Raw genomic sequence first — 25049 nt, forward strand, 5'->3', positions numbered from 1 at the left:
AAATAAACACTTTTCCAAAAACAAGCTCCAAATCATGTTGAAAAACAGAAAAAACACTTTTCCATAAACAAGCTCTAAATCATGTTGAAAAACAGAAAAAACACATTTCCAAAAACAAGCTCCAAATCATGTTGAAATACAGAAATAAGCACTTTTCATAAACAAGCTCCAAATCATGTTGAAATACAGAAATAAACACTTTTCCATAAACAAGCTCTAAATCATGTTCACTTTTCAAAAACAAGCTCCAAATCATGTTGAAATACAGAAATAAATACTTTTCCATAAACAAGCTCTAAATCATGTTTGATGCACTCTGTAAGTGAATTTTTTTTCAGTACTGTTTAATCAGGATGATAGGAACACTGTGGACAGTTTTCAGCAAGTTGCATCATTGAAATACAGAAATAAACACTTTTCCAAAACAAGCTCTAAATCATGTTGAAAAACAGAAAAAACACATTTCCATAAACATGCTCCAAGTCATGTTGAAATACAGAAATAAGCACTTTTCATAAACAAGCTCCAAATCATGTTGAAATACAGAAATAAATACTTTTCCATAAACAAGCTCTAAATCATGTTGAAATACAGATATAAACACTTTTCAAAAACAAGCTCCAAATCATGTTGAAATACAGAAATAAATACTTTTCCATAAACAAGCTCTAAATCATGTTTGATGCACTCTGTAAGTGATTTTTTTTTCAGTACTGTTTAATCAGGATGATAGGAACACTGTGGACAGTTCAGCAAGTTGCATCATTGAAATACAGAAATAAACACTTTTCCAAAACAAGCTCTAAATCATGTTGAAATACAGAAATAAACACTTTTCCATAAACAAGCTCTAAATCATGTTTGATGCACTCTGTAAGTGAATACTTTTAAAGTACTGTTTAATCAGGATGATAGGAACACTGTGGACAGTTTTCAGCAAGTTGCATCATTGAAATACAGAAATAAACACTTTTCCAAAAACAAGCTCTAAATCATGTTGAAAAACAGAAAAAACACCTTTCCATAAACATGCTCCAAGTCATGTTGAAATACAGAAATAAGCACTTTTCATAAACAAGCTCCAAATCATGTTGAAATACAGAAATAAATACTTTTCCATAAACAAGCTCTAAATCATGTTGAAAAACAGAAAAAACACTTTTCCATAAACAAGCTCCAAATCATGTTGAAATACAGAAATAAACACTTTTCAAAAACAAGCTCCAAATCATGTTGAAATACAGAAATAAACACTTTTCCATAAACAAGATCTAAATCATGTTTGATGCACTCTGTAAGTGAATTTTTTTTCAGTACTGTTTAATCAGGATGATAGGAACAGTGTGGACAGTTTTCAGCAAGTTGCATCATTGAAATACAGAAATAAACACTTTTCCAAAAACAAGCTCTAAATCATGTTGAAAAACAGAAAAAACACCTTTCCATAAACAAGTCATGTTGAAATACAGAAATAAGCACTTTTCATAAACAAGCTCCAAATCATGTTGAAATACAGAAATAAATACTTTTCCATAAACAAGCTCTAAATCATGTTTGATGCACTCTGTAAGTGAATACTTTTTAAGTACTGTTTAATCAGGATGATAGGAACACTGTGGACAGTTTTCAGCAAGTTGCATCATTGAAATACAGAAATAAACACTTTTCCAAAAACAAGCTCTAAATCATGTTTGATGCACTCTGTAAGTGATTTTTTTCCAGTACTGTTTAATCAGGATGATAGGAACACTGTGGACAGTTTTCAGCAAGTTGCATCATTGAAATACAGAAATAAACACTTTTCCAAAAACAAGCTCTAAATCATGTTGAAAAACAGAAAAAACACTTTTCCATAAACAAGCTCTAAATCATGTTGAAATACAGAAATATGCACTTTTCAAAAACAAGCTCCAAATCATGTTGAAATACAGAAATAAACACTTTTCCATAAACAAGCTCTAAATCATGTTGAAAAACAGAAAAAACACTTTTCCATAAACAAGCTCCAAATCATGTTTGATGCACTCTGTAAGTGAATACTTTTTAAGTACTGTTTAATCAGGATGATAGGAACACTGTGGACAGTTTTCAGCAAGTTGCATCATTGAAATACAGAAATAAACACTTTTCCAAAAACAAGCTCTAAATCATGTTGAAAAACAGAAAAAACACCTTTCCATAAACAAGTCATGTTGAAATACAGAAATAAGCACTTTTCATAAACAAGCTCCAAATCATGTTGAAATACAGAAATAAATACTTTTCCATAAACAAGCTCTAAATCATGTTTGATGCACTCTGTAAGTGAATACTTTTTAAGTACTGTTTAATCAGGATGATAGGAACACTGTGGACAGTTTTCAGGAAGTTGCATCATTGAAATACAGAAATAAACACTTTTCCAAAAACAAGCTCTAAATCATGTTGAAAAACAGAAAAAACACCTTTCCATAAACAAGTCATGTTGAAATACAGAAATAAGCACTTTTCATAAACAAGCTCCAAATCATGTTGAAATACAGAAATAAATACTTTTCCATAAACAAGCTCTAAATCATGTTTGATGCACTCTGTAAGTGAATACTTTTTAAGTACTGTTTAATCAGGATGATAGGAACACTGTGGACAGTTTTCAGCAAGTTGCAACATTGAAATACAGAAATAAACACTTTTCCAAAAACAAGCTCTAAATCATGTTTGATGCACTCTGTAAGTGAATTTTTTTCCAGTACTGTTTAATCAGGATGATAGGAACAGTGTGGACAGTTTTCAGCAAGTTGCATCATTGAAATACAGAAATAAACACTTTTCCAAAAACAAGCTCTAAATCATGTTGAAAAACAGAAAAAACACTTTTCCATAAACAAGCTCTAAATCATGTTGAAATACAGAAATATGCACTTTTCAAAAACAAGCTCCAAATCATGTTGAAATACAGAAATAAACACTTTTCCATAAACAAGCTCCAAGTCATGTTGAAATACAGAAATAAGCACTTTTCATAAACAAGCTCCAAATCATGTTGAAATACAGAAATAAATACTTTTCCATAAACAAGCTCTAAATCATGTTTGATGCACTCTGTAAGTGATTTTTTTTCAGTACTGTTTAATCAGAATGATAGGAACACTGTGGACAGTTTTCAGCAAGTTGCAACATTGAAATACAGAAATAAACACTTTCCAAAAACAAGCTCTAAATCATGTTGAAATACAGAAATAAACATTTTTCAAAAACAAGCTCCAAATCATGTTGAAATACAGAAATAAGCACTTTTCATAAACAAGCTCCAAATCATGTTGAAATACAGAAATAAATACTTTTCCATGAACAAGCTCTAAATCATGTTGAAAAACAGAAATAAGCACTTTTCATAAACAAGCTCCAAATCATGTTGAAATACAGAAATAAATACTTTTCCATAAACAAGCTCTAAATCATGTTTGATGCACTCTGTAAGTGATTTTTTTTCCAGTACTGTTTAATCAGGATGATAGGAACACTGTGGACAGTTCAGCAAGTTGCATCATTGAAATACAGAAATAAACACTTTTCCAAAACAAGCTCTAAATCATGTTGAAATACAGAAATAAACACTTTTCCATAAACAAGCTCTAAATCATGTTTGATGCACTCTGTAAGTGAATACTTTTAAAGTACTGTTTAATCAGGATGATAGGAACACTGTGGACAGTTTTCAGCAAGTTGCATCATTGAAATACAGAAATAAACACTTTTCCAAAAACAAGCTCTAAATCATGTTGAAAAACAGAAAAAACACAAGCTCCAAGTCATGTTGAAATACAGAAATAAGCACTTTTCATAAACAAGCTCCAAATCATGTTGAAATACAGAAATAAATACTTTTCCATAAACAAGCTCTAAATCATGTTTGATGCACTCTGTAAGTGATTTTTTTTCAGTACTGTTTAATCAGAATGATAGGAACACTGTGGACAGTTTTCAGCAAGTTGCAACATTGAAATACAGAAATAAACACTTTTCCAAAAACAAGCTCTAAATCATGTTGAAAAACAGAAAAAACACCTTTCCATAAACATGCTCCAAGTCATGTTGAAATACAGAAATAAGCACTTTTCATAAACAAGCTCCAAATCATGTTGAAATACAGAAATAAATACTTTTCCATAAACAAGCTCTAAATCATGTTTGATGCACTCTGTAAGTGATTTTTTTTCAGTACTGTTTAATCAGAATGATAGGAACACTGTGGACAGTTTTCAGCAAGTTGCAACATTGAAATACAGAAATAAACACTTTTCCAAAAACAAGCTCCAAATCATGTTGAAATACAGAAAAAAACACTTTTCCATAAACAAGCTCTAAATCATGTTGAAAAACAGAAAAAACACATTTCCATAAACATGCTCCAAGTCATGTTGAAATACAGAAATAAGCACTTTTCATAAACAAGCTCCAAATCATGTTGAAATACAGAAATAAATACTTTTCCATAAACAAGCTCTAAATCATGTTTGATGCACTCTGTAAGTGATATTTTTTTCAGTACTGTTTAATCAGGATGATAGGAACACTGTGGACAGTTTTCAGCAAGTTGCAACATTGAAATACAGAAATAAACACTTTTCCAAAACAAGCTCCAAATCATGTTGAAATACAGAAATAAACACTTTTCCATAAACAAGCTCTAAATCATGTTGAAATACAGAAATAAACACTTTTCCATAAACAAGCTCTAAATCATGTTTGATGCACTCTGTAAGTGAATTTTTTTTCAGTACTGTTTAATCAGGGTGATAGGAACACTGTGGACAGTTTTCAGCAAGTTGCAACATTGAAATACAGAAATAAACACTTTTCCAAAACAAGCTCTAAATCATGTTGAAATACAGAAATAAGCACTTTTCCAAAAACAAGCTCCAAATCATGTTGAAATACAGAAATAAACACTTTTCCATAAACAAGCTCTAAATCATGTTTGATGCACTCTGTAAGTGAATACTTTTTAAGTACTGTTTAATCAGGATGATAGGAACACTGTGGACAGTTTTCAGCAAGTTGCATCATTGAAATACAGAAATAAACACTTTTCCAAAAACAAGCTCTAAATCATGTTGAAAAACAGAAAAAACACCTTTCCATAAACATGCTCCAAGTCATGTTGAAATACAGAAATAAGCACTTTTCATAAACAAGCTCCAAATCATGTTGAAATACAGAAATAAATACTTTTCCATAAACAAGCTCTAAATCATGTTGAAAAACAGAAAAAACACTTTTCCATAAACAAGCTCCAAATCATGTTGAAATACAGAAATAAACACTTTTCAAAAACAAGCTCCAAATCATGTTGAAATACAGAAATAAACACTTTTCCATAAACAAGATCTAAATCATGTTTGATGCACTCTGTAAGTGAATTTTTTTTCAGAACTGTTTAATCAGGATGATAGGAACACTGTGGACAGTTTTCAGCAAGTTGCAACATTGAAATACAGAAATAAACACTTTTCCAAAAACAAGCTCTAAATCATGTTGAAAAACAGAAAAAACACCTTTCCATAAACATGCTCCAAGTCATGTTCAAATACAGAAATAAGCACTTTTCATAAACAAGCTCCAAATCATGTTGAAATACAGAAATAAATACTTTTCCATAAACAAGCTCTAAATCATGTTTGATGCACTCTGTAAGTGATTTTTTTTCAGTACTGTTTAATCAGAATGATAGGAACACTGTGGACAGTTTTCAGCAAGTTGCAACATTGAAATACAGAAATAAACACTTTTCCAAAAACAAGCTCTAAATCATGTTGAAAAACAGAAAAAACACCTTTCCATAAACATGCTCCAAGTCATGTTGAAATACAGAAATAAGCACTTTTCATAAACAAGCTCCAAATCATGTTGAAATACAGAAATAAATACTTTTCCATAAACAAGCTCTAAATCATGTTTGATGCACTCTGTAAGTGATTTTTTTTCAGTACTGTTTAATCAGAATGATAGGAACACTGTGGACAGTTTTCAGCAAGTTGCAACATTGAAATACAGAAATAAACACTTTTCCAAAAACAAGCTCCAAATCATGTTGAAAAACAGAAAAAAACACTTTTCCATAAACAAGCTCCAAATCATGTTGAAATACAGAAATAAGCACTTTTCATAAACAAGCTCCAAATCATGTTGAAATACAGAAATAAACACTTTTCCATAAACAAGCTCTAAATCATGTTTGATGCACTCTGTAAGTGAATTTTTTTTCAGTACTGTTTAATCAGGATGATAGGAACACTGTGGACAGTTTTCAGCAAGTTGCAACATTGAAATACAGAAATAAACACTTTTCCAAAACAAGCTCTAAATCATGTTGAAATACAGAAATAAACACTTTTCCATAAACAAGCTCTAAATCATGTTGAAATACAGAAAAAACACTTTTCCATAAACAAGCTCTAAATCATGTTTGATGCACTCTGTAAGTGAATTTTTTTTCAGTACTGTTTAATCAGGATGATAGGAACAGTGTGGACAGTTTTCAGCAAGTTGCAACATTGAAATACAGAAATAAACACTTTTCCAAAAACAAGCTCCAAATCATGTTGAAATACAGAAATAAACACTTTTCAAAAACAAGCTCCAAATCATGTTGAAATACAGAAATAAGCACTTTTCAAAAACAAGCTCTAAATCATGTTGAAATACAGAAATAAACACTTTTCCATAAACAAGCTCTAAATCATGTTTGATGCACTCTGTAAGTGAATTTTTTTTAAGTACTGTTTAATCAGGATGATAGGAACACTGTGGACAGTTTTCAGCAAGTTGCAACATTGAAATACAGAAATAAACACTTTTCCAAAAACAAGCTCTAAATCATGTTGAAAAACAGAAAAAAACCTTTCCAAAAACAAGCTCCAAGTCATGTTGAAATACAGAAATAAGCACTTTTCATAAACAAGCTCCAAATCATGTTGAAATACAGAAATAAATACTTTTCCATAAACAAGCTCTAAATCATGTTGAAAAACAGAAAAAACACTTTTCCATAAACAAGCTCCAAATCATGTTGAAATACAGAAATAAACACTTTTCATAAACAAGCTCCAAATCATGTTGAAATACAGAAATAAATACTTTTCCATAAACAAGCTCTAAATCATGTTTGATGCACTCTGTAAGTGATTTTTTTTTCAGTACTGTTTAATCAGGATGATAGGAACACTGTGGACAGTTTTCAGCAAGTTGCAACATTGAAATACAGAAATAAACACTTTTCCAAAACAAGCTCTAAATCATGTTGAAATACGGAAATAAACACTTTTCCATAAACAAGCTCTAAATCATGTTGAAATACAGAAATAAACACTTTTCCATAAACAAGCTCTAAATCATGTTTGATGCACTCTGTAAGTGAATACTTTTTAAGTACTGTTTAATCAGGATGATAGGAACACTGTGGACAGTTTTCAGCAAGTTGCAACATTGAAATACAGAAATAAACACTTTTCCAAAAACAAGCTCTAAATCATGTTGAAAAACAGAAAAAACACCTTTCCATAAACAAGCTCCAAATCATGTTGAAATACAGAAATAAATACTTTTCCATAAACAAGCTCCAAATCATGTTGAAATACAGAAATAAACACTTTTCAAAAACAAGCTCCAAATCATGTTGAAATACAGAAATAAACACTTTTCCATAAACAAGATCTAAATCATGTTTGATGCACTCTGTAAGTGAATTTTTTTTCAGTACTGTTTAATCAGGATGATAGGAACACTGTGGACAGTTTTCAGCAAGTTGCAACATTGAAATACAGAAATAAACACTTTTCCAAAAATAAGCTCTAAATCATGTTGAAATACAGAAATAAACACTTTTCCATAAACAAGCTCTAAATCATGTTTGATGCACTCTGTAAGTGAATACTTTTTAAGTACTGTTTAATCAGGATGATAGGAACACTGTGGACAGTTTTCAGCAAGTTGCATCATTGAAATACAGAAATAAACACTTTTCCAAAAACAAGCTCTAAATCATGTTGAAAAACAGAAAAAACACCTTTCCATAAACATGCTCCAAGTCATGTTGAAATACAGAAATAAGCACTTTTCATAAACAAGCTCCAAATCATGTTGAAATACAGAAATAAATACTTTTCCATAAACAAGCTCTAAATCATGTTGAAAAACAGAAAAAACACTTTTCCATAAACAAGCTCCAAATCATGTTGAAATACAGAAATAAACACTTTTCAAAAACAAGCTCCAAATCATGTTGAAATACAGAAATAAACACTTTTCCATAAACAAGATCTAAATCATGTTTGATGCACTCTGTAAGTGAATTTTTTTTCAGTACTGTTTAATCAGGATGATAGGAACAGTGTGGACAGTTTTCAGCAAGTTGCATCATTGAAATACAGAAATAAACACTTTTCCAAAAACAAGCTCTAAATCATGTTGAAAAACAGAAAAAACACCTTTCCATAAACATGCTCCAAGTCATGTTGAAATACAGAAATAAGCACTTTTCATAAACAAGCTCCAAATCATGTTGAAATACAGAAATAAATACTTTTCCATAAACAAGCTCTAAATCATGTTTGATGCACTCTGTAAGTGATTTTTTTTCAGTACTGTTTAATCAGAATGATAGGAACACTGTGGACAGTTTTCAGCAAGTTGCAACATTGAAATACAGAAATAAACACTTTTCCAAAAACAAGCTCTAAATCATGTTGAAAAACAGAAAAAACACCTTTCCATAAACATGCTCCAAGTCATGTTGAAATACAGAAATAAGCACTTTTCATAAACAAGCTCCAAATCATGTTGAAATACAGAAATAAATACTTTTCCATAAACAAGCTCTAAATCATGTTTGATGCACTCTGTAAGTGATTTTTTTTCAGTACTGTTTAATCAGAATGATAGGAACACTGTGGACAGTTTTCAGCAAGTTGCAACATTGAAATACAGAAATAAACACTTTTCCAAAAACAAGCTCCAAATCATGTTGAAAAACAGAAAAAAACACTTTTCCATAAACAAGCTCTAAATCATGTTGAAATACAGAAATAAGCACTTTTCAAAAACAAGCTCCAAATCATGTTGAAATACAGAAATAAGCACTTTTCATAAACAAGCTCCAAATCATGTTGAAATACAGAAATAAATACTTTTCCATAAACAAGCTCTAAATCATGTTTGATGCACTCTGTAAGTGATATTTTTTTCAGTACTGTTTAATCAGGATGATAGGAACATTGTGGACAGTTTTCAGCAAGTTGCATCATTGAAATACAGAAATAAACACTTTTCCAAAACAAGCTCTAAATCATGTTGAAATACAGAAATAAACACTTTTCCATAAACAAGCTCTAAATCATGTTGAAATACAGAAAAAACACTTTTCCATAAACAAGCTCTAAATCATGTTTGATGCACTCTGTAAGTGAATTTTTTTTCAGTACTGTTTAATCAGGATGATAGGAACAGTGTGGACAGTTTTCAGCAAGTTGCATAATTGAAATACAGAAATAAACACTTTTCCAAAAACAAGCTCTAAATCATGTTGAAATACAGAAATAAACACTTTTCAAAAACAAGCTCCAAATCATGTTGAAATACAGAAATAAACACTTTTCAAAAACAAGCTCCAAATCATGTTGAAATACAGAAATAAATACTTTTCCATAAACAAGCTCTAAATCATGTTTGATGCACTCTGTAAGTGATTTTTTTTCAGTACTGTTTAATCAGGATGATAGGAACACTGTGGACAGTTTTCAGCAAGTTGCATCATTGAAATACAGAAATAAACACTTTTCCAAAACAAGCTCTAAATCATGTTGAAATACAGAAATAAACACTTTTCCATAAACAAGCTCTAAATCATGTTTGATGCACTCTGTAAGTGAATACTTTTTAAGTACTGTTTAATCAGGATGATAGGAACACTGTGGACAGTTTTCAGCAAGTTGCATCATTGAAATACAGAAATAAACACTTTTCCAAAAACAAGCTCTAAATCATGTTGAAAAACAGAAAAAACACCTTTCCATAAACATGCTCCAAGTCATGTTGAAATACAGAAATAAGCACTTTTCATAAACAAGCTCCAAATCATGTTGAAATACAGAAATAAATACTTTTCCATAAACAAGCTCTAAATCATGTTGAAAAACAGAAAAAACACTTTTCCATAAACAAGCTCCAAATCATGTTGAAATACAGAAATAAACACTTTTCATAAACAAGCTCCAAATCATGTTGAAATACAGAAATAAATACTTTTCCAAAAAAAAGCTCTAAATCATGTTTGATGCACTCTGTAAGTGAATACTTTTTCAGTACTGTTTAATCAGAATGATAGGAACACTGTGGACAGTTTTCAGCAAGTTGCAACATTGAAATACAGAAATAAACACTTTTCCAAAAACAAGCTCCAAATCATGTTGAAAAACAGAAAAAAACACTTTTCCATAAACAAGCTCTAAATCATGTTGAAAAACAGAAAAAACACATTTCCATAAACATGCTCCAAGTCATGTTGAAATACAGAAATAAATACTTTTCCATAAACAAGCTCTAAATCATGTTTGATGCACTCTGTAAGTGATATTTTTTTCAGTACTGTTTAATCAGGATGATAGGAACATTGTGGACAGTTTTCAGCAAGTTGCATCATTGAAATACAGAAATAAACACTTTTCCAAAACAAGCTCTAAATCATGTTGAAATACAGAAATAAACACTTTTCCATAAACAAGCTCTAAATCATGTTGAAATACAGAAAAAACACTTTTCCATAAACAAGCTCTAAATCATGTTTGATGCACTCTGTAAGTGAATTTTTTTTCAGTACTGTTTAATCAGGATGATAGGAACAGTGTGGACAGTTTTCAGCAAGTTGCAACATTGAAATACAGAAATAAACACTTTTCCAAAAACAAGCTCTAAATCATGTTGAAATACAGAAATAAACACTTTTCAAAAACAAGCTCCAAATCATGTTGAAATACAGAAATAAACACTTTTCAAAAACAAGCTCCAAATCATGTTGAAATACAGAAATAAATACTTTTCCATAAACAAGCTCTAAATCATGTTTGATGCACTCTGTAAGTGATTTTTTTTCAGTACTGTTTAATCAGGATGATAGGAACACTGTGGACAGTTTTCAGCAAGTTGCATCATTGAAATACAGAAATAAACACTTTTCCAAAACAAGCTCTAAATCATGTTGAAATACAGAAATAAACACTTTTCCATAAACAAGCTCTAAATCATGTTTGATGCACTCTGTAAGTGAATACTTTTTAAGTACTGTTTAATCAGGATGATAGGAACACTGTGGACAGTTTTCAGCAAGTTGCATCATTGAAATACAGAAATAAACACTTTTCCAAAAACAAGCTCTAAATCATGTTGAAAAACAGAAAAAACACCTTTCCATAAACATGCTCCAAGTCATGTTGAAATACAGAAATAAGCACTTTTCATAAACAAGCTCCAAATCATGTTGAAATACAGAAATAAATACTTTTCCATAAACAAGCTCTAAATCATGTTGAAAAACAGAAAAAACACTTTTCCATAAACAAGCTCCAAATCATGTTGAAATACAGAAATAAACACTTTTCATAAACAAGCTCCAAATCATGTTGAAATACAGAAATAAATACTTTTCCAAAAAAAAGCTCTAAATCATGTTTGATGCACTCTGTAAGTGAATACTTTTTAAGTACTGTTTAATCAGGATGATAGGAACACTGTGGACAGTTTTCAGCAAGTTGCATCATTGAAATACAGAAATAAACACTTTTCCAAAAACAAGCTCTAAATCATGTTGAAAAACAGAAAAAACACCTTTCCATAAACATGCTCCAAGTCATGTTGAAATACAGAAATAAGCACTTTTCATAAACAAGCTCCAAATCATGTTGAAATACAGAAATAAATACTTTTCCATAAACAAGCTCTAAATCATGTTGAAAAACAGAAAAAAACACTTTTCCATAAACAAGCTCCAAATCATGTTGAAATACAGAAATAAGCACTTTTCAAAAACAAGCTCCAAATCATGTTGAAATACAGAAATAAATACTTTTCCATAAACAAGCTCTAAATCATGTTTGATGCACTCTGTAAGTGATTTTTTTTCAGTACTGTTTAATCAGGATGATAGGAACACTGTGGACAGTTTTCAGCAAGTTGCATCATTGAAATACAGAAATAAACACTTTTCCATAAACAAGCTCTAAATCATGTTTGATGCACTCTGTAAGTGAATACTTTTTAAGTACTGTTTAATCAGGATGATAGGAACACTGTGGACAGTTTTCAGCAAGTTGCATCATTGAAATACAGAAATAAACACTTTTCCAAAAACAAGCTCTAAATCATGTTGAAAAACAGAAAAAACACCTTTCCATAAACATGCTCCAAGTCATGTTGAAATACAGAAATAAGCACTTTTCATAAACAAGCTCCAAATCATGTTGAAATACAGAAATAAATACTTTTCCATAAACAAGCTCTAAATCATGTTGAAAAACAGAAAAAACACTTTTCCATAAACAAGCTCCAAATCATGTTGAAATACAGAAATAAACACTTTTCAAAAACAAGCTCCAAATCATGTTGAAATACAGAAATAAATACTTTTCCATAAACAAGATCTAAATCATGTTTGATGCACTCTGTAAGTGAATTTTTTTTCAGTACTGTTTAATCAGGATGATAGGAACAGTGTGGACAGTTTTCAGCAAGTTGCATCATTGAAATACAGAAATAAACACTTTTCCAAAAACAAGCTCTAAATCATGTTGAAAAACAGAAAAAACACCTTTCCATAAACATGCTCCAAGTCATGTTGAAATACAGAAATAAGCACTTTTCATAAACAAGCTCCAAATCATGTTGAAATACAGAAATAAATACTTTTCCATAAACAAGCTCTAAATCATGTTTGATGCACTCTGTAAGTGATTTTTTTTCAGTACTGTTTAATCAGAATGATAGGAACACTGTGGACAGTTTTCAGCAAGTTGCAACATTGAAATACAGAAATAAACACTTTTCCAAAAACAAGCTCCAAATCATGTTGAAATACAGAAATAAGCACTTTTCATAAACAAGCTCCAAATCATGTTGAAATACAGAAATAAATACTTTTCCATAAACAAGCTCTAAATCATGTTTGATGCACTCTGTAAGTGATTTTTTTTCAGTACTGTTTAATCAGAATGATAGGAACACTGTGGACAGTTTTCAGCAAGTTGCAACATTGAAATACAGAAATAAACACTTTTCCAAAAACAAGCTCCAAATCATGTTGAAAAACAGAAAAAACACTTTTCCATAAACAAGCTCTAAATCATGTTGAAAAACAGAAAAAACACATTTCCATAAACATGCTCCAAATCATGTTGAAATACAGAAATAAGCACTTTTCAAAAACAAGCTCCAAATCATGTTGAAATACAGAAATAAACACTTTTCCATAAACAAGCTCTAAATCATGTTTGATGCACTCTGTAAGTGATATTTTTTTCAGTACTGTTTAATCAGAATGATAGGAACACTGTGGACAGTTTTCAGCAAGTTGCAACATTGAAATACAGAAATAAACACTTTTCCAAAAACAAGCTCCAAATCATGTTGAAAAACAGAAAAAACACTTTTCCATAAACAAGCTCTAAATCATGTTGAAAAACAGAAAAAACACATTTCCATAAACATGCTCCAAGTCATGTTGAAATACAGAAATAAGCACTTTTCATAAACAAGCTCCAAATCATGTTGAAATACAGAAATAAACACTTTTCCATAAACAAGCTCTAAATCATGTTTGATGCACTCTGTAAGTGATATTTTTTTTAGTACTGTTTAATCAGGATGATAGGAACACTGTGGACAGTTTTCAGCAAGTTGCAACATTGAAATACAGAAATAAACACTTTTCCATAAACAAGCTCTAAATCATGTTGAAATACAGAAATAAACACTTTTCCATAAACAAGCTCTAAATCATGTTGAAATACAGAAAAAACACTTTTCCATAAACAAGCTCTAAATCATGTTTGATGCACTCTGTAAGTGAATTTTTTTTCAGTACTGTTTAATCAGGATGATAGGAACAGTGTGGACAGTTTTCAGCAAGTTGCAGCATTGAAATACAGAAATAAACACTTTTCCAAAAACAAGCTCTAAATCATGTTGAAATACAGAAATAAACACTTTTCAAAAACAAGCTCCAAATCATGTTGAAATACAGAAATAAGCACTTTTCAAAAACAAGCTCCAAATCATGTTGAAATACAGAAATAAACACTTTTCCATAAACAAGCTCTAAATCATGTTTGATGCACTCTGTAAGTGATTTTTTTTCAGTACTGTTTAATCAGGATGATAGGAACACTGTGGACAGTTTTCAGCAAGTTGCAACATTGAAATACAGAAATAAACACTTTTCCAAAAACAAGCTCTAAATCATGTTGAAAAACAGAAATAAGCACTTTTCAAAAACAAGCTCCAAATCATGTTGAAATACAGAAATAAACACTTTTCCATAAACAAGCTCTAAATCATGTTTGATGCACTCTGTAAGTGATTTTTTTTCAGTACTGTTTAATCAGAATGATAGGAACACTGTGGACAGTTTTCAGCAAGTTGCAACATTGAAATACAGAAATAAACACTTTTCCAAAAACAAGCTCTAAATCATGTTGAAAAACAGAAAAAACACTTTTCCATAAACAAGCTCAAAATCATGTTGAAAAACAGAAAAAACACATTTCCATAAACATGCTCCAAGTCATGTTGAAATACAGAAATAAGCACTTTTCATAAACAAGCTCCAAATCATGTTGAAATACAGAAATAAATACTTTTCCATAAACAAGCTCTAAATCATGTTTGATGCACTCTGTAAGTGATATTTTTTTCAGTACTGTTTAATCAGGATGATAGGAACACTGTGGACAGTTTTCAGCAAGTTGCATCATTGAAATACAGAAATAAACACTTTTCCAAAACAAGCTCTAAATCATGTTGAAATACAGAAATAAACACTTTTCCATAAACAAGCTCTAAATCATGTTGAAATACAGAAAAAACACTTTTCCATAAACAAGCTCTAAATCATGTTTGATGCACTCTGTAAGTGAATTTTTTTTCAGTACTGTTTAATCAGGATGATAGGAACAGTGTGGACAGTTTTCAGCAAGTTGCATAATTGAAATACAGAAATAAACACTTTTCCAAAAACAAGCTCTAAATCATGTTGAAATACAGAAATAAACACTTTTCAAAAACAAGCTCCAAATCATGTTGAAATACAGAAATAAACACTTTTCAAAAACAAGCTCCAAATCATGTTGAAATACAGAAATAAATACTTTTCCATAAACAAGCTCTAAATCATGTTTGATGCACTCTGTAAGTGATTTTTTTTTCAGTACTGTTTAATCAGGATGATAGGAACACTGTGGACAGTTTTCAGCAAGTTGCATCATTGAAATACAGAAATAAACACTTTTCCAAAACAAGCTCTAAATCATGTTGAAATACAGAAATAAACACTTTTCCATAAACAAGCTCTAAATCATGTTGAAAAACAGAAAAAACACCTTTCCATAAACATGCTCCAAGTCATGTTGAAATACAGAAATAAGCACTTTTCATAAACAAGCTCCAAATCATGTTGAAATACAGAAATAAATACTTTTCCATAAACAAGCTCTAAATCATGTTGAAAAACAGAAAAAACACTTTTCCATAAACAAGCTCCAAATCATGTTGAAATACAGAAATAAACACTTTTCCAAAAACAAGCTCCAAATCATGTTGAAATACAGAAATAAACACTTTTCCATAAACAAGCTCTAAATCATGTTTGATGCACTCTGTAAGTGAATTTATTTCCAGTACTGTTTAATCAGGATGATAGGAACAGTGTGGACAGTTTTCAGCAAGTTGCATCATTGAAATACAGAAATAAACACTTTTCCAAAAACAAGCTCTAAATCATGTTGAAAAACAGAAAAAACACCTTTCCATAAACATGCTCCAAGTCATGTTGAAATACAGAAATAAGCAATTTTCATAAACAAGCTCCAAATCATGTTGAAATACAGAAATAAATACTTTTCCATAAACAAGCTCTAAATCATGTTTGATGCACTCTGTAAGTGATTTTTTTTCAGTACTGTTTAATCAGAATGATAGGAACACTGTGGACAGTTTTCAGCAAGTTGCAACATTGAAATACAGAAATAAACACTTTTCCAAAAACAAGCTCTAAATCATGTTGAAAAACAGAAAAAACACTTTTCCATAAACAAGCTCTAAATCATGTTGAAAAACAGAAAAAACACATTTCCATAAACATGCTCCAAGTCATGTTGAAATACAGAAATAAACACTTTTCCAAAAACAAGCTCTAAATCATGTTGAAAAACAGAAAAAACACTTTTCCATAAACAAGCTCTAAATCATGTTGAAATACAGAAAAAACACTTTTCCAAAAACAAGCTCCAAATCATGTTGAAATACAGAAATAAACACTTTTCCATAAACAAGCTCTAAATCATGTTTGATGCACTCTGTAAGTGAATTTTTTTTCCAGTACTGTTTAACTTCTCACGAGTCACCAACCCTGATCCGGTAGCACCCCCCACCCCCCCCCCCCCCCCCACTGAGTAGCATAGCTAGCATAGCGTCACAAGTAACTTGTAGCATCTAAATATCATTAAATCACAAGTCCAAGACACCAGATGAAAGATACAGGTCTTGTGAATAAAGCCACCATTTCAGATTTTTTAAATGTTTTACAGGGAAGACACAATATGTAAATCTATTAGCTAACCACGTTAGCAAAGGACACAATTTTTTTACTCCCAATAGTTTTTTCCTGCGTCAGTAGCTATCACTAATTCGACTAAATAAAAATATATATAGCCACTAACCAAGAAACAACTTCATAAGATGACAGTCTGATAACATATTTATGGTATAGCATAGTTTTTTTTTGGAAGAATGTGCATTTTTCAGGTATAAATCACAGTTCTACATTGCAGCTGCAATCTGAAATAGTGCTGACCCAGCCAGAACAATTACAGAGACCAACGTCATATAACGAATTACTCATCTTAAAACATTTCAGAAAAATACACAGCGTACAGATATTGAAAGCCCAACATCTGGTGAATCCAAACAATATTTCAGATTTATTAAATGTTTTATAACGAAAACAAAATGTAGCGCTAAATTAGCATAGCTATACCAGGCAGATTCGGCTAGGCGCCCACGGCCAGTTCACATGCACAACAGATATGATATAACATCGTAAATTGGGTCTTACTATGGCTGATCTTTCATCAGAATGTTGATCAAAGTGTCCTTTGTCAAGATGAGTCGTTGGTTCCGTTCAGAATTGTTCCTTTCCCACTCCATTTAGCACAGGTACTGGTCGAGTGGCACGGATCTCTCAAACGTAAATAAAATCAGACAACGGAACACCACAAAACTCCCGAAAAAATTCAAATAATCTGATTAAACTATATTGAAAAAACATACATTATGATGATCTGGTCACATGTATCAAACAAACTTCGAGACGGAGATAGTTTTCATCCATAATGGCCGCACAACAGAAGACAATCGCAGCTACAAGTCGCACGATTTAGAGAACCGGAAGTTGTCGGTCACGCCAAAGAATTAGCTCTCATTTCACGTCAGTCCCAGATAAACAAGATATTTTTCCTCTGACGTCCTCTTGACACCCAGAGGAAGGCCAATGAGGTGTGTTTCGGGTCATAGGGGGCACGACCATATATAGGCAGAGCGTTGAAGCTGGCATACACATCTTGCTTTTTTCTTCTTGGTCATGGAAAGTGCTGTCAAATGACTTCTGTATCACTCAGAGACAAAATTGAAACGGTTTTAGAAACTAGAGATTGTTTTCTTTCCAATGGTATTATTTATATGCATATAGTAAGAGCAATAATTGAATAAGAGGCAGTTTAATCTGTAGAGCAAATTATGCTAATGAGAAAATAGCACCCCCTGTATTCTCAAGAAGTTAATCAGGATGATAGGAACAGTGTGGACAGTTTTCAGCAAGTTGCATCATTGAAATACAGAAATAAACACTTTTCCAAAAACAAGCTCTAAATCATGTTGAAAAACAGAAAAAACACTTTTCCATAAACAAGCTCCAAATCATGTTGAAATACAGAAATAAATAATTTTCCATAAACAAGCTCTAAATCATGTTTGATGCACTCTGTAAGTGAGTTTTTTTCAGTACTGTTTAATCAGGATGATAGGAACACTGTGGACAGTTTTCAGCAAGTTGCATCATTGAAATACAGAAATAAACACTTTTCCAAAAACAAGCTCTAAATCATGTTGAAAAACAGAAAAAACACCTTTCCATAAACATGCTCCAAGTCATGTTGAAATACAGAAATAAGCACTTTTCATAAACAAGCTCCAAATCATGTTGAAATACAGAAATAAATACTTTTCCATAAACAAGCTCTAAATCATGTTGAAAAACAGAAAAAACACTTTTCCATAAACAAGCTCCAAATCATGTTGAAATACAGAAATAAACACTTTTCAAAAACAAGCTCCAAATCATGTTGAAATACAGAAATAAATACTTTTCCATAAACAAGATCTAAATCATGTTTGATGCACTCTGTAAGTGAATTTTTTTTCAGTACTGTTTAATCAGGATGATAGGAACAGTGTGGACAGTTTTCAGCAAGTTGCATCATTGAAATACAGAAATAAACACTTTTCCAAAAACAAGCTCTAAATCATGTTGAAAAACAGAAAAAACACCTTTCCATAAACATGCTCCAAGTCATGTTGAAATACAGAAATAAGCACTTTTCAAAAACAAGCTCCAAATCATGTTGAAATACAGAAATAAACACTTTTCCATAAACAAGCTCTAAATCATGTTTGATGCACTCTGTAAGTGATTTTTTTTCAGTACTGTTTAATCAGAATGATAGGAACACTGTGGACAGTTTTCAGCAAGTTGCAACATTGAAATACAGAAATAAACACTTTTCCAAAAACAAGCTCCAAATCATGTTGAAATACAGAAATAAACACTTTTCCATAAACAAGCTCTAAATCATGTTGAAAAACAGAAAAAACACATTTCCATAAACATGCTCCAAGTCATGTTGAAATACAGAAATAAATACTTTTCCATAAACAAGCTCTAAATCATGTTGAAATACAGAAATAAACACTTTTCAAAAACAAGCTCCAAATCATGTTGAAATACAGAAATAAATACTTTTCCATAAACAAGCTCTAAATCATGTTTGATGCACTCTGTAAGTGATTTTTTTTTTCAGTACTGTTTAATCAGGATGATAGGAACACTGTGGACAGTTTTCAGCAAGTTGCATCATTGAAATACAGAAATAAACACTTTTCCAAAACAAGCTCTAAATCATGTTGAAATACGGAAATAAACACTTTTCCATAAACAAGCTCTAAATCATGTTGAAATACAGAAATAAACACTTTTCCATAAACAAGCTCTAATCATGTTTGATGCACTCTGTAAGTGATTTTTTTTCAGTACTGTTTAATCAGGATGATAGGAACACTGTGGACAGTTTTCAGCAAGTTGCAACATTGAAATACAGAAATAAACACTTTTCCAAAACAAGCTCTAAATCATGTTGAAATACAGAAATAAACACTTTTCCATAAACAAGCTCTAAATCATGTTGAAAAACAGAAAAAACACCTTTCCATAAACATGCTCCAAGTCATGTTGAAATACAGAAATAAGCACTTTTCATAAACAAGCTCCAAATCATGTTGAAATACAGAAATAAATACTTTTCCATAAACAAGCTCTAAATCATGTTGAAAAACAGAAATAAACACTTTTCCATAAACAAGCTCCAAATCATGTTGAAATACAGAAATAAACACTTTTCAAAAACAAGCTCCAAATCATGTTGAAATACAGAAATAAATACTTTTCCATAAACAAGATCTAAATCATGTTTGATGCACTCTGTAAGTGAATTTTTTTTCAGTACTGTTTAATCAGGATGATAGGAACAGTGTGGACAGTTTTCAGCAAGTTGCATCATTGAAATACAGAAATAAACACTTTTCCAAAAACAAGCTCTAAATCATGTTGAAAAACAGAAAAAACACCTTTCCATAAACATGCTCCAAGTCATGTTGAAATACAGAAATAAGCAATTTTCATAAACAAGCTCCAAATCATGTTGAAATACAGAAATAAATACTTTTCCATAAACAAGCTCTAAATCATGTTTGATGCACTCTGTAAGTGATTTTTTTTCAGTACTGTTTAATCAGAATGATAGGAACACTGTGGACAGTTTTCAGCAAGTTGCAACATTGAAATACAGAAATAAACACTTTTCCAAAAACAAGCTCTAAATCATGTTGAAAAACAGAAAAAACACTTTTCCATAAACAAGCTCTAAATCATGTTGAAAAACAGAAAAAACACATTTCCATAAACATGCTCCAAGTCATGTTGAAATACAGAAATAAACACTTTTCCAAAAACAAGCTCTAAATCATGTTGAAAAACAGAAAAAACACTTTTCCATAAACAAGCTCTAAATCATGTTGAAATACAGAAATAAGCACTGTTTCAAAAACAAGCTCCAAATCATGTTGAAATACAGAAATAAACACTTTTCCATAAACAAGCTCTAAATCATGTTTGATGCACTCTGTAAGTGAATTTTTTTTCCAGTACTGTTTAACTTCTCACGAGTCACCAACCCTGATCCGGTAGCACCCCCCACCCCCCCCCCCCCCCCCACTGAGTAGCATAGCTAGCATAGCGTCACAAGTAACTTGTAGCATCTAAATATCATTAAATCACAAGTCCAAGACACCAGATGAAAGATACAGGTCTTGTGAATAAAGCCACCATTTCAGATTTTTTAAATGTTTTACAGGGAAGACACAATATGTAAATCTATTAGCTAACCACGTTAGCAAAGGACACAATTTTTTTACTCCCAATAGTTTTTTCCTGCGTCAGTAGCTATCACTAATTCGACTAAATAAAAATATATATAGCCACTAACCAAGAAACAACTTCATAAGATGACAGTCTGATAACATATTTATGGTATAGCATAGTTTTTTTTTGGAAGAATGTGCATTTTTCAGGTATAAATCACAGTTCTACATTGCAGCTGCAATCTGAAATAGTGCTGACCCAGCCAGAACAATTACAGAGACCAACGTCATATAACGAATTACTCATCTTAAAACATTTCAGAAAAATACACAGCGTACAGATATTGAAAGCCCAACATCTGGTGAATCCAAACAATATTTCAGATTTATTAAATGTTTTATAACGAAAACAAAATGTAGCGCTAAATTAGCATAGCTATACCAGGCAGATTCGGCTAGGCGCCCACGGCCAGTTCACATGCACAACAGATATGATATAACATCGTAAATTGGGTCTTACTATGGCTGATCTTTCATCAGAATGTTGATCAAAGTGTCCTTTGTCAAGATGAGTCGTTGGTTCCGTTCAGAATTGTTCCTTTCCCACTCCATTTAGCACAGGTACTGGTCGAGTGGCACGGATCTCTCAAACGTAAATAAAATCAGACAACGGAACACCACAAAACTCCCGAAAAAATTCAAATAATCTGATTAAACTATATTGAAAAAACATACATTATGATGATCTGGTCACATGTATCAAACAAACTTCGAGACGGAGATAGTTTTCATCCATAATGGCCGCACAACAGAAGACAATCGCAGCTACAAGTCGCACGATTTAGAGAACCGGAAGTTGTCGGTCACGCCAAAGAATTAGCTCTCATTTCACGTCAGTCCCAGATAAACAAGATATTTTTCCTCTGACGTCCTCTTGACACCCAGAGGAAGGCCAATGAGGTGTGTTTCGGGTCATAGGGGGCACGACCATATATAGGCAGAGCGTTGAAGCTGGCATACACATCTTGCTTTTTTCTTCTTGGTCATGGAAAGTGCTGTCAAATGACTTCTGTATCACTCAGAGACAAAATTGAAACGGTTTTAGAAACTAGAGATTGTTTTCTTTCCAATGGTATTATTTATATGCATATAGTAAGAGCAATAATTGAATAAGAGGCAGTTTAATCTGTAGAGCAAATTATGCTAATGAGAAAATAGCACCCCCTGTATTCTCAAGAAGTTAATCAGGATGATAGGAACAGTGTGGACAGTTTTCAGCAAGTTGCATCATTGAAATACAGAAATAAACACTTTTCCAAAAACAAGCTCTAAATCATGTTGAAAAACAGAAAAAACACTTTTCCATAAACAAGCTCCAAATCATGTTGAAATACAGAAATAAATAATTTTCCATAAACAAGCTCTAAATCATGTTTGATGCACTCTGTAAGTGAGTTTTTTTCAGTACTGTTTAATCAGGATGATAGGAACACTGTGGACAGTTTTCAGCAAGTTGCATCATTGAAATACAGAAATAAACACTTTTCCAAAAACAAGCTCTAAATCATGTTGAAAAACAGAAAAAACACCTTTCCATAAACATGCTCCAAGTCATGTTGAAATACAGAAATAAGCACTTTTCATAAACAAGCTCCAAATCATGTTGAAATACAGAAATAAATACTTTTCCATAAACAAGCTCTAAATCATGTTGAAAAACAGAAAAAACACTTTTCCATAAACAAGCTCCAAATCATGTTGAAATACAGAAATAAGCACTTTTCAAAAACAAGCTCCAAATCATGTTGAAATACAGAAATAAACACTTTTCCATAAACAAGATCTAAATCATGTTTGATGCACTCTGTAAGTGAATTTTTTTTCAGTACTGTTTAATCAGGATGATAGGAACAGTGTGGACAGTTTTCAGCAAGTTGCATCATTGAAATACAGAAATAAACACTTTTCCAAAAACAAGCTCTAAATCATGTTGAAAAACAGAAAAAACACCTTTCCATAAACATGCTCCAAGTCATGTTGAAATACAGAAATAAGCACTTTTCATAAACAAGCTCCAAATCATGTTGAAATACAGAAATAAATACTTTTCCATAAACAAGCTCTAAATCATGTTTGATGCACTCTGTAAGTGATTTTTTTTCAGTACTGTTTAATCAGAATGATAGGAACACTGTGGACAGTTTTCAGCAAGTTGCAACATTGAAATACAGAAATAAACACTTTTCCAAAAACAAGCTCCAAATCATGTTGAAAAACAGAAAAAAACACTTTTCCATAAACAAGCTCTAAATCATGTTGAAAAACAGAAAAAACACATTTCCATAAACATGCTCCAAGTCATGTTGAAATACAGAAATAAGCACTTTTCAAAAACAAGCTCCAAATCATGTTGAAATACAGAAATAAACACTTTTCCATAAACAAGCTCTAAATCATGTTTGATGCACTCTGTAAGTGATATTTTTTTCAGTACTGTTTAATCAGGATGATAGGAACATTGTGGACAGTTTTCAGCAAGTTGCAACATTGAAATACAGAAATAAACACTTTTCCAAAACAAGCTCTAAATCATGTTGAAATACAGAAAAAACACTTTTCCATAAACAAGCTCTAAATCATGTTTGATGCACTCTGTAAGTGAATTTTTTTTCAGTACTGTTTAATCAGGATGATAGGAACAGTGTGGACAGTTTTCAGCAAGTTGCATAATTGAAATACAGAAATAAACACTTTTCCAAAAACAAGCTCTAAATCATGTTGAAATACAGAAATAAACACTTTTCAAAAACAAGCTCCAAATCATGTTGAAATACAGAAATAAACACTTTTCAAAAACAAGCTCCAAATCATGTTGAAATACAGAAATAAATACTTTTCCATAAACAAGCTCTAAATCATGTTTGATGCACTCTGTAAGTGATTTTTTTTCAGTACTGTTTAATCAGGATGATAGGAACACTGTGGACAGTTTTCAGCAAGTTGCAACATTGAAATACAGAAATAAACACTTTTCCAAAACAAGCTCTAAATCATGTTGAAATACAGAAATAAACACTTTTCCATAAACAAGCTCTAAATCATGTTTGATGCACTCTGTAAGTGAATACTTTTTAAGTACTGTTTAATCAGGATGATAGGAACACTGTGGACAGTTTTCAGCAAGTTGCATCATTGAAATACAGAAATAAACACTTTTCCAAAAACAAGCTCTAAATCATGTTGAAAAACAGAAAAAACACCTTTCCATAAACATGCTCCAAGTCATGTTGAAATACAGAAATAAGCACTTTTCATAAACAAGCTCCAAATCATGTTGAAATACAGAAATAAATACTTTTCCATAAACAAGCTCTAAATCATGTTGAAAAACAGAAAAAACACTTTTCCATAAACAAGCTCCAAATCATGTTGAAATACAGAAATAAACACTTTTCATAAACAAGCTCCAAATCATGTTGAAATACAGAAATAAATACTTTTCCAAAAAAAAGCTCTAAATCATGTTTGATGCACTCTGTAAGTGAATACTTTTTAAGTACTGTTTAATCAGGATGATAGGAACACTGTGGACAGTTTTCAGCAAGTTGCATCATTGAAATACAGAAATAAACACTTTTCCAAAAACAAGCTCTAAATCATGTTGAAAAACAGAAAAAACACCTTTCCATAAACAAGCTCTAAATCATGTTTGATGCACTCTGTAAGTGAATACTTTTTAAGTACTGTTTAATCAGGATGATAGGAACACTGTGGACAGTTTTCAGCAAGTTGCATCATTGAAATACAGAAATAAACACTTTTCCAAAAACAAGCTCTAAATCATGTTGAAAAACAGAAAAAACACCTTTCCATAAACATGCTCCAAGTCATGTTGAAATACAGAAATAAGCACTTTTCATAAACAAGCTCCAAATCATGTTGAAATACAGAAATAAATACTTTTCCATAAACAAGCTCTAAATCATGTTGAAAAACAGAAAAAACACTTTTCCATAAACAAGCTCCAAATCATGTTGAAATACAGAAATAAACACTTT

Source organism: Salvelinus alpinus, chromosome 10, assembly GCF_045679555.1.
Source record: "Salvelinus alpinus chromosome 10, SLU_Salpinus.1, whole genome shotgun sequence".
Classification (NCBI taxonomy): Eukaryota; Metazoa; Chordata; class Actinopteri; order Salmoniformes; family Salmonidae; genus Salvelinus; species Salvelinus alpinus.